Source organism: Teleopsis dalmanni, chromosome 1 (assembly GCF_002237135.1).
Source record: "Teleopsis dalmanni isolate 2A chromosome 1, ASM223713v2, whole genome shotgun sequence".
In the NCBI taxonomy this organism is placed as follows: domain Eukaryota; kingdom Metazoa; phylum Arthropoda; class Insecta; order Diptera; family Diopsidae; genus Teleopsis; species Teleopsis dalmanni.
The window spans coordinates 161,021,654-161,038,546 of record NC_051846.1 but is presented as its reverse complement, the minus strand read 5'-3'; the positions used below and the strand labels follow the sequence as shown (position 1 = coordinate 161,038,546).

At 23.3% G+C, this 16,893-nt stretch overlaps 1 protein-coding gene across 1 annotated transcript in view; it reads right to left on the bottom strand.

The window, feature by feature from the left end:
• The window catches only part of LOC119669703, a 67,074-nt gene extending 51,303 nt beyond the window's left edge, over window positions 1-15,771 (bottom strand). Inside the window, exon 1 of the mRNA XM_038079705.1 lies at window positions 15,222-15,771. The gene's annotated coding sequence lies outside the window, so the exon portion shown is untranslated. The remainder of the gene's footprint in view (window positions 1-15,221) is intronic.
• Window positions 15,772-16,893: the final 1,122 nt, after the last annotated feature.

The window sequence follows — 16,893 nt, the reverse complement described above, 5'->3', positions numbered from 1 at the left end:
TCGAATACATTGGTTTAATATTATATATACTTATATACTCATATAAGATGTTATCTGTGTAATGATTTCAGTTTAAGGAGTTAGTGTTTACAGTTATTCTATAATATAATTTAATTTTTTATAGCAAAAACATACTTTTTGTATTAGAATTTAAAATTTTATCTCTGGTTTATAAAAGAATTGCAAAATTTATATAATTCATGTTTATTATTTTAATTATAATTATATATTATAAAGTCAGTACATTTAGTAACTAAAAAACACATTAAAGCTTTATGAGTTTACTCACTCTTGATATATTTTGATATAAGTAGATACATTATACTTTTCGGTGGCGTTTGAGTAATTTTAAAAAAATATTAAAATAAAAAATTAAACACAAATATAATTTATCTATATTTTTACTTTATTTGGCTTAATTAAATTCATTTTTACTTTATATTTTATAACAAATTAGTGATTTTACTTCTTTTTGTTTTAGTTTATTTAACATAATTTTAATTTATTTCATCTTATAACTCTTTCAATTTTTAATTTGTTTACTAATTTATATAATTTAATTTGGTTTAATTTAAGTAAATTAGGTTTTGTTAAATTCAATATATTATGTTATCAAATTATCAATTTTATTTATTTTATTTATATTATCAAACTTTATTTTACTATATTTTGTTTCTATTATTTATAAATTACTATTTAATTTATTAATTTACTCTACTAATTAAAATTTGATGTAATTTGGTTAATTATTATAAGCTCAATTATATAATATAATTCAATTTGGTTTAATTTTAGTTCATTTGGTTTGATTTAATATAATTCTTTATTCTATATAAATATAATATAATTATATATAATATATTATATAGTATAATATATATATCATATAATTCCCAATTGTTATATTTTATTTCTATTATTTGTTATTGTTAATTATGATTTTTAGCACTTGTTTTTAACTATTAAATAAAGACTAATTAAAAGTTTTTTAATTTATGTATTTTATATAGTTATTTCCCATGTAATATATGTATATTGTATCCAACATTGAAACATTGAAAAGCTTACTTGCCAAGTAGCAAAGTATAAAAATTATCTTGCTTTGATATGTTATTTTATTTCATATTTACTTACTTTATTTTATTTAATTTTGTAAATATTTAATTTTATATTTTACAAGTTTATATTATATTAATTTTTTTTGTTTTATTTTTTAATAATTATTTTAGATTTTTGGCTTAGTTTTTATATATTAATTCGTTTTATTTTATATTAACTATGTATTTTATTTTATTCTTGTTACTTTTGTTATTTTTAATTTTTTTTTAATATTTAAACTTAGTTTTAAATATTTTTTATTTTTTTTTAATATTATTAATTATAAATATCTTTTTTAGTTTATTTTGTAGACGTTGTTTTTATAGTATAATATTTTGTTTTACTCAATATTTAATTTCATTCTAATTACTTATATATTTTTTCATTAATTTAAATTTTATAGATTTATTTATTTCAATTTATTTTGTTTTCTTTTATATACAATTTTATAGTTAATTGTTTATGTTCATTTTATTGAAGATTTTGTTTTATAATATTTTATCGAATATAATATTTTCTCTTATTCTAGTTACTATTATAAATGAGTTTTCTTAGAGCTTTTCAATTTTGATTTTTTATATTTAATTCCTTTTTTTAATTTTATAAGTAAGCAAATTTTAATTCTATAATTAAAGGAATAAATATCATCATTTTTACAATAATTTTTTTTTTGCTTTAGTTTGATTTTACTAAGTTTAATGTTACATATTATCTCAATATTAAAATTTTTACAAATATATTTACTACATTTTTTATTGAGTAATATTATTCCATGAAATACATTTTGTGATTGATAACTGAAGCTAAAAACATTAAACCGCAAGGACTTTTCAAACGCCTTGAATTAAAGTTCAACTGAATATGTATATATATAGTTTTAATATATATGTTCTTACATATATACGTTTATATATAATAAATGACGTATATTTTAAATTCAAAAACTTTTTAGGTTACATTTTGCATGGTTTATATTTTTACAATTTGCTTTCATACATTAATTTGAAATGTATGAAAGCACATAAAGTAATAAAAAGCAGTTGTTTCTTGAAAATATTACTCTTGTGAATTTCACGTTGGGTGTCCTTCCTTGTTTTTAAAAAATACATTTCTCCTTCGCATATAAATTGTTGCATTTTTAATATGGCAAACGAACGTACGAGCACATTATCCTTTTTTATAACTTTCTTATGAGTTAACATGCAAGCAATATTTTTAACGAACTAAGCGCATATGTACTATAAAAACATAAACTCTAAATGCAGATCCTTATTGCACACATTTTTACAATAAAGCAACAGGATATGCTCTTATCTTAAAATTTCTAAGTGTTTAAAAATACAAAACGTATGTGTTTACTCGTATATTGTATGAGTGATAAAATACGAATTAAGTTTATTTTATTGGTTGTTGTACGTTTCACATGAAATATATTTTGTGGAGGATGTAAAGTAATACGATTTTTAATCCTTATTACTTATATAAAATTAACTTAATTATAAACATAATTTTATTATTATTAATTTTACTTTAAAACAACTGAAGCAATTGTAATTTTATTATATTAAGTTTAATTGAAAATTAAGCAAAGCTTATATTAAAATAAACACGAACAATTTATTATACTGTACTATTGTTAAAGTCTTCTAAAACATGTGTTATTTTTTGTAAAATAATATTTTATTTTTAAATAATAACAAAATATTAATATACATAATATATTTCTTTTATATACTTATTTACTTTAGAACCAATAAATCCAACAAATTATAAGTTGATTGGTATACTTTACATATGAAGTGTAATTTGTGGAGAATATAGTTTATTTTTTATTTATTTTTAATTTTTTAAATTTTAATATATATTAAATTATATTTTTATATAAATGTGAATAATTTTTATATAAAAACTAAAATAAAATTAAAATTTTCAACACAAATAAAAAAGTGTAATTTTTTTTTAAACATGTTTTTATATTATTATGTATTAAATAAGCGACTTAAACCTTGTAAAAATCAAAAAATGTATTGGTCTTAATAACAATTAATTAATTTAATAAAAAAACGTAATTTTATTTTTTTTCAAATTTTGTTTTAATACAAAAAAAAAACCAATATTAAGTTAATTTTATTTAGTGTAATTAAAAGTAAATCAAAATATATACTTAAATTAATAAGAAAGTTTTATTTTACATATTTTACTATAGCTAATAGGTTAATTGTATGTTAGGTATTGCAAATAACTTAATTCTTAATATCTTCTTAAATATATAAATATATATTTTAATTATTTATTATATTTCTTATATTTAAATAAATATTGATTTAATTGTATTTTACAAAAATATTTTTCAAATGAATAAAACCATTGTTAATTATAAAATTTGAAGCGTTTTTAAAATAAACAAAATTTTTTTAAACTATATTAACATCATTTTCATTCTTATATTTCATTCTTATCTTATATTTTTTATTTTTATATATTTTTATATGTATAATTTCAATTAAAAAATTTATTATTTTTTTCTTATTTATATCAATGAAAATTCTTTTGTCTTCATCATAATTACTTTTGGCTATTCTTGTTGTTGGTATTCTTCTGTTGTTATTAGAATAATAAATATCTTGTATCTGTTACTGTAGGATATTCTGTTACAGTCATTGTAGGATATTTTTATATTATTTTTATGTATTTTTTTCGAAGTTAAAATGCTTTGTTTTGTTGGTTTCTATTAGGCGACTACAATATTCGGAATAATAAAAAATTCAATTAAATAAAATGTCACTCACGCATCGGTAAGTATCTTGACGATTTATTAAACAAACAATTTTAGTCCTGAATTGAACTTATAAATTATGATGACAATGTTTTGCTACTCGTATTATGTGGCTTATATTGATACGAGTATATAAAAAATAAAAACACAATAAATAAATAGAAAAATAAATTCAAATTGACATAACAAAAAAAGGAGTAAGTTTTGCACTAAGAAAATAATCCTATTATAACATTGTAATAAGTAATATAACAAAAAAAAAAGGAAAATAATATCAAAATATTTTGCTATTTACGTATAAAATTTTTGTAAATATTCTACATTTTGTTGAGGTAAAAAAAAATAAATAAAAAATAAAAAATCAAAATATTCGTTTGATTGGTTTAATTAAATATAGATAAATATTTGTTCAATAATTTAACATTTTTAAATGCATTAGTTTCTGATAAGGATTTTAATTAAAATTAAATTAAATTTTTTTTTTTATTAATGAAAAATAAATATAAATAAAGTTGTTAAAAATAAATATGTTTTATATTTGTTAGTCGCTTTATATAAATAAATTAAGAACTCTTCTCTAGATTTAGTTCTGGACTTTATTCACAAAGCTTTAAGGGGCTTTGTGTTACCAATAGTCAAACTGGTACAATAGGACTCTTCTGACCGCAGTACCGGCTGTTGGGCGATTTTACGTCTAAACTTTTTAATAATAAATAATATCTTTACTTAAGATTTCCTAAGTCACGCCATCTTTTTCTTTTTTTGACACTGACTTATCAAACAGTTCTCGTATATTTAAATGTTTTGTCACTTCTTTTTGTTTGTGTAATAATTTTTTGATGTTCTATATCTTTTTATGTGTAATTAGAATTAATATACATTTTGGAATACTTAGATTTATTATAATATAAATAAATGTGAATGTTTTTTTGTTTTCATATGAAATGAAATTTTTTTTTTGCTGTAATGTTTGTTTTTCATTAAAACTTTAAATGAGGGAAAAAGGAAAAATGCACATAAAAGTTTCATTTTAATTCGTGCAAAAATTTATGCAACTAAAAAGGCAATTAGCAGACTGCTCATATCCTTTTTAGCACAATGTACTTAGGAATAAACGTGTGGTTGCGTACTTAGCTCTACACCAAGGATACCCACAAATATGAGCTCATTTGTTGTTGGTGTTTGTATTTGCTTAAGTGAAAATGTGTTTGTATGAGTGTGTGCGTTGTCTCATAATTCTTGTTTGTGCATATGAAATGAGTGAAATTGAAATTTGATGCCATCATCACGTTGAGTATTGTATTGGGAGCAGGCATACGGAATATAAATTAAAAATTCCATTTTAATTGAAATAAAGGATAACTGACAATTTCTTTAAAATTTAAGTCATTGTGACGAGGGAAAGGAAATGTGGGGAGGCAGGAGTGTAGATAATAAAATTTAAAGACAACTGAAGTTGGTCAATTAAGTAAATTGATATTATGTTATCATTTTTTATTTTTAAACTAATTTATTTTTCTGTAAATTTATTTTAAAGCATATAATTTATATAAATATAATTTAATATAAACTAAATTGATTAATTTAATTAACACAATTATTTTAAACTAATCATTATAATACAAATAACATAATAATAATTCAGTCGGAAACATAATTTCAGTCCAAAAAGTGATACTTAACACTAAGCAGGAGTAAAGGATTCCGTTTTAATGGAAAGAAGTTTCGTTTCTTCTTTATCTGATACTGAAGGATTATACTGTATAAATATTCTATGGAATTGCATATCTACCAGTTTCTTCTTATGAGATTCTTAAATCTTAGTATCTTTCCCAGCAAAATAATGAACTAAGTTATTATTGTTATTTGTAATAATAAAATTTAAACCTTACTCATTTGAAGTAAGGTGAGCTAAATGTATTGATAAATGCAAGTTTATGGTAAACACTAAAGCTTAAAGTATTGTCAAGTATGTTGCCTTATAGCTTAAACCTAGTTTTGGACAAGACTGGTCATAGATATTAAAAGATTACAATGATGTGGAGAGCTTTACGTACTTGGGAAGTATTCTCTCCAAAGACGGAGGCGCAAAACAGGACTTAAGCCATCGTTTACAAAAACCAAGAGGAGCTTTCGTAACGCTACGAAATATATGGTGTGCACACACCATCCGCACAAACACAAAAATAAAAATTTTTAATACATGCGTTAAGTCTGCCTTATTATACGGATCAGAGACTTGGCTTGTAACGGAGGAGACTAAAAAGACACTAAAAACTTTCATCAACTGCTGCTTGCGAAACATAATGAAGATATGGTGGCCAAGTATGATATCAAATGAAGAACTCTGTAGGCAAGCCAAACAAACTTCTATTAATGCTGAAATTCAAAAGCGAAAATATGAGTGGTTAGGCCATACACTGCGTAAGGCTTATGACGGTATCCCGCACGCAGCGCTGACATGGAATCCACAGAGAACCCGGAGTATGCCAACGACAACATGAAGGCAATTAATACTGAAACGGGCATAACATTTAACGAACTTCAACAAATTGCGCAAAATAGAGATAGTTGGAAATCATTTGTTGTATCCTTAAGCTCCTAATGGAGTATGGAATGAAATAATAATAAATAATTGTTAATATAATATATAAAATAGTTGATTTAAAACAGTTTTAAATATTTTAAAGAAAATGTTTTTTATAAGATATTCAAATCAATAAAATTATCTGAAGGCCAGTGATAAGCACTTCAATTGCTAATATATAATAAATTATTAATTGATTCTATTTTAAAGACAATCACCATTCAAGCCTTCCATTGAATTCTGATAATTAGTTATTCAGGGATTCTATAGAAGTTTAGTTTGAAGCCATGCATGGTGATGGTGTATATTACATTTTTTTTAAGATAGTGCAATTCCGAATTAGTGAGAGCATCTATCAAACAATTTTAGTGCACTATATTTGGTGTACTATTGGACATGGATTTTGATTCTCAAGTCTCTTAAGAAATATATTTAGCATTTTATTGATTATTACCAGTGGTCAATTGGCTCTCAGTATATACATCAGTATATCAGTATCAGTATATACATTTATGCTTACTTCAGTCTAATAAACCTAACTCAAGCGTTCAGAAACTTAATTGTGACAAAAAAATCTTCACAAAACAAATTGTTTCTTAATGGAAACTAAATAGATCATAAAGTTTTGATTTTACTAAGTGAAATTCTAAGTGCATTTAAAAAGCAAAAAATTAAATTCACTAGAATTATAAATGAAAAGAATGAACTAATTATAATTTATAATAAACATAAATTTTTTATGGTGAAGCATGCTGCCATCATAATAAATCTTAGAAACTTTTACTTCTTGAAGACATAAAAATTGCATACGAAATTATTTACAAAATTTTGTCATGTTTTACCAATAAAAATTTTTTTTGTATAACTTGAAATCAAACTTCGTAATGTGTTTCAATGTTTGTAATGCTAATCGAAATAATTTAAATTAATTGTTCCATAAAACCAAATTGTAAAAGCCACAACGCCTCAAAAGTAACATGCCGCAATCAACAGCACATCTGCCCAGCAAAAAAAATTGGCCTGGCCTGGCCTGGCCTAGCTTGGCTTGGCTTGGCCGTAAATGTTAAAACAAACTCTGCAACCCACTAATTTTAATTGACGTCCATAAATAACAGCACAAGCCACAATTCCTGCAGAAAACTGAAAACTGCACCAACAAATGGAAAATAACAGGAAATGAAATGTAAGCAATATACGCACACACACACACAATATCTACTCACAGACGCACACTTATACATTGTGTGCGGTTAACGTATACATAACAAATCAAGTAATCACATGGCTGTTGGCAGCAATTCTGATGCTCCTGGTATTGCTATTGTAAGTTCTACTAATCAATGTAACTGAAATGTTGTATATTTGTATGTTGAAAGCTGTGTGAGGGACGAGCGGAATTGAAATATACACAATTGGCAAGTACAAAGTTTCTTTGTGCTTACTTCAATCAGTTACACACACATACAAACACAGGGATACACTCGCAGCCTTACAGCCTTAAGTGGGGTGCAGACTATCATACTGGTGTGTCATACGAGTTGCGCTCTCTCTTGCTCAAATTTCTTCTAGCGACCGAATTTGAACAGGTATGACACACAAGAGTAGGCAAAATTTTTGAAGAGTGCTTTTGCGGGTAGTGCTGTGAAAATTTGTGTATTTAAAATAAAATTTTAAAATTGAAAAAATTGATAGTTAACGTATAGGTTGTGCTTTGCTTATAATATTATAATTGATTATAATTTTATATATTTTATATATGCCGCGTTTTTTTTGCGATCTTTATATTCACAGCTTTGGACATCCCACAAACAGCGATTACTTTTATTAACATTCAATGAAAGCATCTAAAAATGCTTTATCTACATCCATATTCATATTTTTTTTATGTTTATTGGTCATTAAGCACAGTAGTTAAAATGAAAAGATCAGTAAAGGACCGTAGTTAATTTCATTCACTACCTGTAAAGTTTCTTAAAAAATTTTTCATAAATAGATCATACAAATAATGTATATATATATATACATAAGAATGTATATATCTTCATTGTTTTTCAAGAAATTTGATCATTTCCATATTTTTGTTAGTTAAAGGTTATTAACATTTAAAATTCTTTTATTTTAATAATAAGTTTTAACAAATAAAAGCATATTTAGAATACAAAGTATTATATCTTAAATTTAGGTTATTAATTAATTGTTATTACGACCAATTTTCAATATGTTTTTTTATTACTGGGCTTAGATCATAAATTTAACGATGTTTATATTTAGATGTTTTTTTAAAAAAAATTTTACTTATAATTATCGTTTATAAATTAAAATAAAAGAAAATAAAATATTTAATAAACTAAATAAAATATTTAATATATTACATAAAATATTTAATTGTATTTTAGTTTTTTATAAGAATTTTATGTAAAAATTTATATTTTTTTTAACTAAGATACAATTAAATATTTAACACAAATTTATAAGTGTAATTTTAATAATAATAAATATTATAATAATAAATATACATTAATAATAAAATAATAAAAAACATATTAAATTTATATTATAATTCTACATATTCCACCTGCTTACAATAAATTTGCAAGGCAAAAATGCTCTTGTATGACGTATGAATCGTTAGGGGTGACAGACTATCATACACAACGCGTATGCGAGAGCTGTTCACCAAAATTTTGGTGAGCACGCCAACACGTTGGTAAAGGTGGCAGACTATCATACCTGTGTGTCATACGACGTTTTTCTCTCTCGTATGACATACCAGTATGATAGTCTGCACCCCGCTTTAGACAAGGAAACTAAGAAAAGAATACGTAAGCAGCAAAATACTTTTGTTTGCGAATTTCATATGACTTAAGGGATATAATATAAAGTAAACATGAGAACAAAAAAAAAAAGAACAAAATTGGGGAAAAAAGCACAAAGCATGCTGAAATGAAATTGCAGCCTATACACCAATCCATTGATACAATACCAACAAAACCAACTGACTGTGTATTTGCAAAGTTGACGGCCTTCTATTTTTTTCACTCGCGTTTCTATACTTAGTAATAGATGTCTGAAGTGCTGTGGGTAAGTGTGTGTGTGTGTTTATAAATTGGTATATATATATGTGTGTGTGTAGATTTATTAGACAAAGATATTTAGAGCATGTATATAAGGAACTGCATAAGCTTAAATTATATATCCCGAGTGTTTTGTTTTGTGCTATAAAAATTTGTGTAAATTTGAGAATTTGATAAGAGCAATAAAAGCGAGAATAGAAGCAAAAGTAGCACACATTTTGCTTCTATGTATAGCACGAGGTTTGCAACCATGCAGCCATAGAATTTATCGCAATTTATAGGCAATGAGGGACTATGAGGTATGAGGAGAACTGAGAAATCAGAAGACAACATAAAATATATTCGGAATTTGTGACTTCTGAAAATTTAATGTTGTGGTTGGCTGCTTCCGATAAATTTTGAGGAATTTTTTTTCAAATTAATGTTTATGGTATTTTAGGAAATTTTTTAAATTAATTTTAAATTTTTAAACTCAATTTATTTACAAAAATGGAACGCAAGCATATTTTATTTGCTCAGAAAATTTAAAGTGAAAACGTGATATGTTAGTTAAAAAATGATAAAGAATGTTTTTATGAAGTTTTTTAGGGATTTATTGTATTATATAAGTTAAGAGCCGCGGGTGGGCATCTCAAATCTGGCCCCTGCGCTTAGTTTGATTAACTGCATAATCATGCGATAATATTTGATGGCCTAATTGCTAACCGGACAAAATCGGACATCAACTTGTTTGTCTGGAAAAGTCCCATTTGGCCTTTGTAGCTCTCAACTCCATAAGCGCAGCTCGTTCACTTTTACTTTGGCTACTAAAGCAAACACACTTAACTGTCTTTGTAGTTTTTATTTAATTATTAACTTATATATAAAGCAGTATATATTTTCAAGTTATTACTGCTCTTATAATCAAACAGACTACAGAACTATATTTCGTTCATCTATTGTTCACAAAATATTTATCAATATCCTTTATGAAATAATAGATGCTATCGCCGACAATGTGGGAAGAGTGTATCAATGAGAGTTTCGAAAGCACAATTGAGTATTGATTTGTGATTTGTTATGGGTACAAAAAATGCATTCGATATTAAACTCATCGCCTTTGCTTATTACTATATTCTAAATGAGTCTTTCAAACTATAAATAGATCGATAATTTGGAGGCCACCTTCGCTACTTAGTATGTGACTTTTCAAAACTCTGTCATAACTCGATACAAAATATGAAATCTGACGTAGATAATTTGCAAGAAACCTTTTTTACATAGTGTAATGACTTTTCATAGCCCTGTCGTAACACGATACAAAAAATGAAAATTGACAATTATTGCATTAACTCTGATTTGCAACAAACCGATGCAGCAAATATATTTTATATCGTAGTTAACTTTATACCATAAGAAATAAAGGATATTAGATGCCTACGATCTTGCATTGATACCATCTAATTAAAAATATATATAACCGCTTTTATTAAGAATATCTTACGATAAATTTGGATTATATGATAAAAAATATCGTATTTGCAGAAGATATAACGACAAAGTATGGCAATTCTTTTAAAAAGAGCACCAAGAACACTGTAGGTCACAAAAAAAAACTGACACAGATCGTTCATTGAGCATAAGTATAAGTTGGATTGATGGTGAAATGGAAATCTTCGAAGAATTAGCAACACCAACTAAAAAAATATTAGTTAGAAGTAGATAAGAATGTGAAGCGATTTTGAATCTATATAGTCTACTATGCCAAGAAAAAAGAAGTAATAATTAACTAATAAAAATAATAAATAATAAGCAAAATTACTGCTGGGACCAATATATTTTAAATTTCTCGTAATTATCATGAAGTGAAAAATATTTTTTTTTTAGTTTCAACTCAAATTGCCTATTTGGCACAAAATTTAATCCTAAAAAATAATTTTATTTCAAGTTTTTTGAGTACTTTAGTCAACTCAATGCAGCATCTTTAAGATACTATAACTTCCACATAAATGTTGCGCCAAAAGTAAATTTGGCAAATCATAAGAATTCTAACTTTAGGCGCTTTTAAATGAAATTTTTTAAAAAAATAAATAAAGACAAAGTATATTTTTTCTTTTCTTTTCTATTCTTTCTTTGCTGTTCTATTATGTTAGAGAAATTATATAAATATTTTCTGTTAGATCAAATGAAAGCGGTCCATTAAAAAATAGGCTTTATGGACATACAAACAAGGAACCCATAGGTTTCTAAAGGACTTTTCCTTAGCCTGACTCTTATGCCATTGACTGTTATTAAAGTCAGAAATTTATAAATTTTTTTATGAATTATTTAATATACAAACTGTTAGGAAAAATATAGAATGTTAACTATTTATATATGAGTAAAATTAAGCATTGACTGCTTGCGTGAGTGAAGCTTAAAAATTCATATTGCAGTGTATGTTGTGTTTTTATATATTCATATATATATGAATATATATTGTACATATATTATATATATATTATATATTGTGTTTTAATATATGTTGCAAATATTAATATGCAAGTATATTTATATTGAAATAATAAAAAAAGCTCAGTTTAAAACAGCTGTTAGCCTTTAAAATACTTGACACTAGACAAAGTTTATCTTTAAAAATTTAAAAAATTTAATTAAAAAAAAATACTTTTACTTATTTAATTAAAATATACATTTTTATAAAAACCCCTAAACTAAAGTGTTTTATCCCTATTACACAATTTCTTCAATTATATATAAAAGTAAAATATCCTATTTATATATAAGAATTACATTTATAAATTTTTATTTATTGAATACATAAATTAATTTTAATCAGTATTGTATAATTTTTTCCATTATATATAGATCTAAAATATCTTACTTATATATATGAATTAAATTAATAAATTTTTATTTATTGCATAAATAAATAAGTTTTAATCAGTACTCTATAATATTTTTCGTTAAATATATTAAACAAAAATCCTGTTTATATATAAAAAATTTTTAAAAGTTCATTTATTAAATAAATAAAATTATTTTAATTCTTTAATTATTTCATTTCAAAAGTGAAAGTGCACTACAAATTAAGAAATTGATAATATTAGGTCAGTGTTTATTATAAATGTATGTCATTAAACTTGTAATATTTTATCTAATCTATTATATTATGTTCATATTAAAAATAAATACAATAAAATATTATTTTAGGTTTTACGAACTTAATTGACGACAGTCATTAAGTCACTTTAATTATAGTTTAATGCCTATGAACTATTATTTTATATTTTGTGCTTAACGACTCATACAAATTCGTCAAACAAATGGAAATAGATATTGTAAATATATACATACTATGTAATAAATGTACATTAAATAGTATTGATTGAAATATTTATGTTGAAATGTTTTGCAATAACATGGAAAATGTGTTGTAATTCGTACTAGCAAATTTATTGTTAATTTCTCATTAAATTAATCGAATAATCAGTTCTGTATCGTAAAATGAGTCGTTACGACTTAAGTGTTCTTCTTAATTGTTAATTGTAATTTTTTAATATGAAAACATTTATAAAGTAATTAAAAAATTATTTAAATATGACGAACTTAAACGTCACTAAAAATTTAATAACTTTGCTTTGATGACTTTAAGTTAAAAGGTTTTTAATAAAGTCAACGGAGTTTATAAATTATTCTTTTTAATTTTAATGTTTTTGTGAATATTTCAATATTTAATTATATTTAAGTCAGACATATATTTTTAATTATTTTTCTAATGATTTATTGAGCTACATTCGATTACAAAGTAGTTTTATGATGAACTGAAATAAGAAATCATATCTTTTTTTGGAGACCAGAAATATTTTAAAAAGGCAGAGTAGGAGGAATACTAATCGTTTCTATAAATATTTATTAAAAAAGCTTTATGTATTTTGAAAAAGATATAGAAGCAAATAAAGTTTTATAGATATAGCATTATATGAAATTTTTTATTTTCTTTTTCTTTAGGACTTTTTTAGCTGTTAATTATTTTGTAATTAAACAATGGTAATAAAGTTTTTTTTAGGCTAATTGGCCAAAACTTTTTTTATTGTTGTTAAAAATTGAAAACAAAAATTAAGAGAAAGAATTCACACTTTAATTTTACAATAAGTTTTGTTTAGGATTTTTTTTAAAAAAAGGTCTCTACTTTTTAATAACAATTAGAGGAAACTAAAGAAAATGTACTTATTATTAAATTATCAATATAAATTTATGTACAATATATACAAAAACATTTTTAAGCTTACTTTTAAGGGACTAATTGAACAATTTCGTTATTTTTTTTTGAAAATAGTTATATAATAGAGTATAGACGAAATATACACAATAGAAAATTTTTATAAAATATAAATATTGTATGTATTTTTAATAGATAAAATATTTCATAAAATAAAAATATTTATTTGAAAAAATTAATTTATTTAAAAAAACTAAATTTATTACAAAAAAAAAATAAAATTATTTGAAAAATAAATAAATTTATTTAAAAAAAAATAAATTTTTTTATTATAAAAAATTTTTACAATTGTTAGTATATGTGTTTATATTTGTATAATATCAAAATTACCCAAAAAAGTAAACTTATCAATATATTTGTTTATACATAAATAGAGCAAAAATATTTTTCAAATTTAAGCTTTATTTTTATACAGAAACTGTCAAAAATTTAAATCATGAGAAATGTTAAATCTATTACAATTAGGAATCATAAACAGTGCAGTATGAGTCTTTTTTCACCCAATTGAGCCCTTAAGTTTTCAACTTCCAAAGCTACAATGTATCATAAAAAAATTTTATCTGTGTATTTAATTTATTTTTAAGAAAGGAATAATTTATTCAACATTTATTTTTATAGTATTTTTTGTTCAAATAAAAATCTAATGGTTCTTAATTGGGGAAAAAAAATTTAAATTTAAACCTTATTTCTATATTTATAATTTTTAAAATAATTCAAATTGTTATGCATTTTTTAAAGAACTGACAAATTCGCCCATTTCAAAAATAAAAATAATAAATGAAAAAATTTTTTTCATTACAATAAATTATATATTTAGTCATTTGGTAGTATAGTTTTGGCTTCAAAGAAAATTAGGGGTATATATATATATATAATTTATTGTATATATATAATTATACACAATAATTTATTGTATTAATAATAAAAATTAATATAATATAAATATATAATTTATTGTATTTTTATATATTTATATATACCATCAAAAATTATAATTATAATATATATTATATTAAATATTAATATATATATTCATACAAAATTTCTTTCATTTATATCCTATTAGGCCTTAAAAATAAAATAATAATATAATTTTATATATTTAATTATAGACTTCTTTATCTATTTACTTTACTATTTTCTAACTTATGTAATTACTTAAGTATTTTATATGTAAAATTCTTTTGTTAATTACATATTAATAACTTGTTTTGATATTCACAAGTTTTTCATTAAAAAAGTATTAATAAATTTTGATTTATAATTTTTTCTCCATTTATTGTATATACTTTTTTTATTAAACAGAAATTAATTTTAAGAACTAATAAATCTTAATCTTGACTTCTTATATTCATTTTATGTATTGTTTGTGTTTACTTAACTTAAGGCTTAAAATATTGAAAGTATTGGAAAATATTGAAAACTTACAGAGATTTTAGGTTTTCGATAATCCAGCACTTATAAAAATTTATTACTCCTTTCGCAGTAAATCAAAAAATGTTTGCCTACTTTCCCGCTGTTGACTTAAGTTAAACGTAGAATTTTTCTATTATCTTCCTTATGGTCGGACATGAGCCTTTAATGTTACGCTTTGTATATTTTAGCTACACTTTACATAAATACTTATAAATTTATATCTTTATGTATATATATATATATATAAACATACATACATATAAATAAATTTATATATATAGAACACACAATGATGCGAGGAGAAGATAGTAACCACGCACCAAGGCACGACACTCAGTAACGTAACGCAAGTACCGAAATGTTTTTACAAGTGATTTCCCTATGTTATTTTGCTTTTTGGTTTATTTTAACGTACACTTCCTTTCACTTCCTGTCATCCCTGCACACATACAAGCGCATGCAAATTGTGTGCTTACACACAGTAATAGGATTTTTCGGAAAAGCCAAGTTAAAATCGTACAAATTTAAATTTTTAGCAACACATTGAAACTAAATTCTTTTATTTTTATTTTTTATTGATTTTTTTTTTAAAAGTTGCTATATTTTTTTTTATTTAAATTGTATTCATAGTAGATTTACCCAACTGAATTTAATAGCATTGATTAGACTACATTGGACTTCCGCTAGCGAAATTATATAATTTTGCATAGTTTTAGGCAGTTTATAAAAAATTTAGTTATGTTACATGAATTAATATTTATTTAATTTATATAATATTTATTTAAAATTTCGTGCGATTTATTTAAAGCTATAAATGTTATATAATAATTATTTGTAGTATTTTGTTTGGAATTTTAAGTTTTCGCCTAAGTTTTGTAACTAATTAACATATTCAAGTATATATATATATATTTTTTTTTGTTTTTTCACTAGATTACTAGATTAGAGCACCGTTTCGAATTGTGGTCTTCCGCGAAATGTTCGAACGCTACCATTACAAAAGACAAACTGAGCTAAAAATTTACCCAGAAATTGTTAAATTAGAGGACGTGTAAAATGCGCAGAGCTTTCAGTTTCCATATGTGGCACGTATGCGTCGGACATGGGGTTGTTTGACGATGGTTGCGTATGTTAAGCGTCATTTGAGCGTAAGACGTTCTACGAAGAGAGTTTAAAGGAATGTAAAATGCTGCATTTTGCCGGCTTATTACTAAGGTTAAAGTAAAATTACAAATGAAAACGTGGTTTTTGTTTACATGTTGCAAAAGCTTTGTGGAATGTAAGAAAAAATAATTGACTGAGTTTGTGGATGAAGGAGATATGTGAGAGAATACTAATGTTTTGAAGGTTTAAAAATGATATTGTTGCTTAGTCAGGAATGTAATTCATAAATGTTTATGAAAAATGTGAAAAATTGTAGTTATATTTGTAGTTATGATTTATGAAATATAAAAATATATTAAATTTTAATTAGTAGAATCCACAACATTATATTTGAGGTAGTTGAATCAGACAGATTAAATTTATTTGTTTTAAATTTAAACAACGAAGAATGGAAAATAATTAATTACTGTAAAATTTGTCATAACTGAGTGAACATAATTTTTTTAATTTTTTAATAAATAACATTAGAAAGATTAGGCTATTTTATTTTTGTTAATATACAAAAAATAATTGTCCTGAA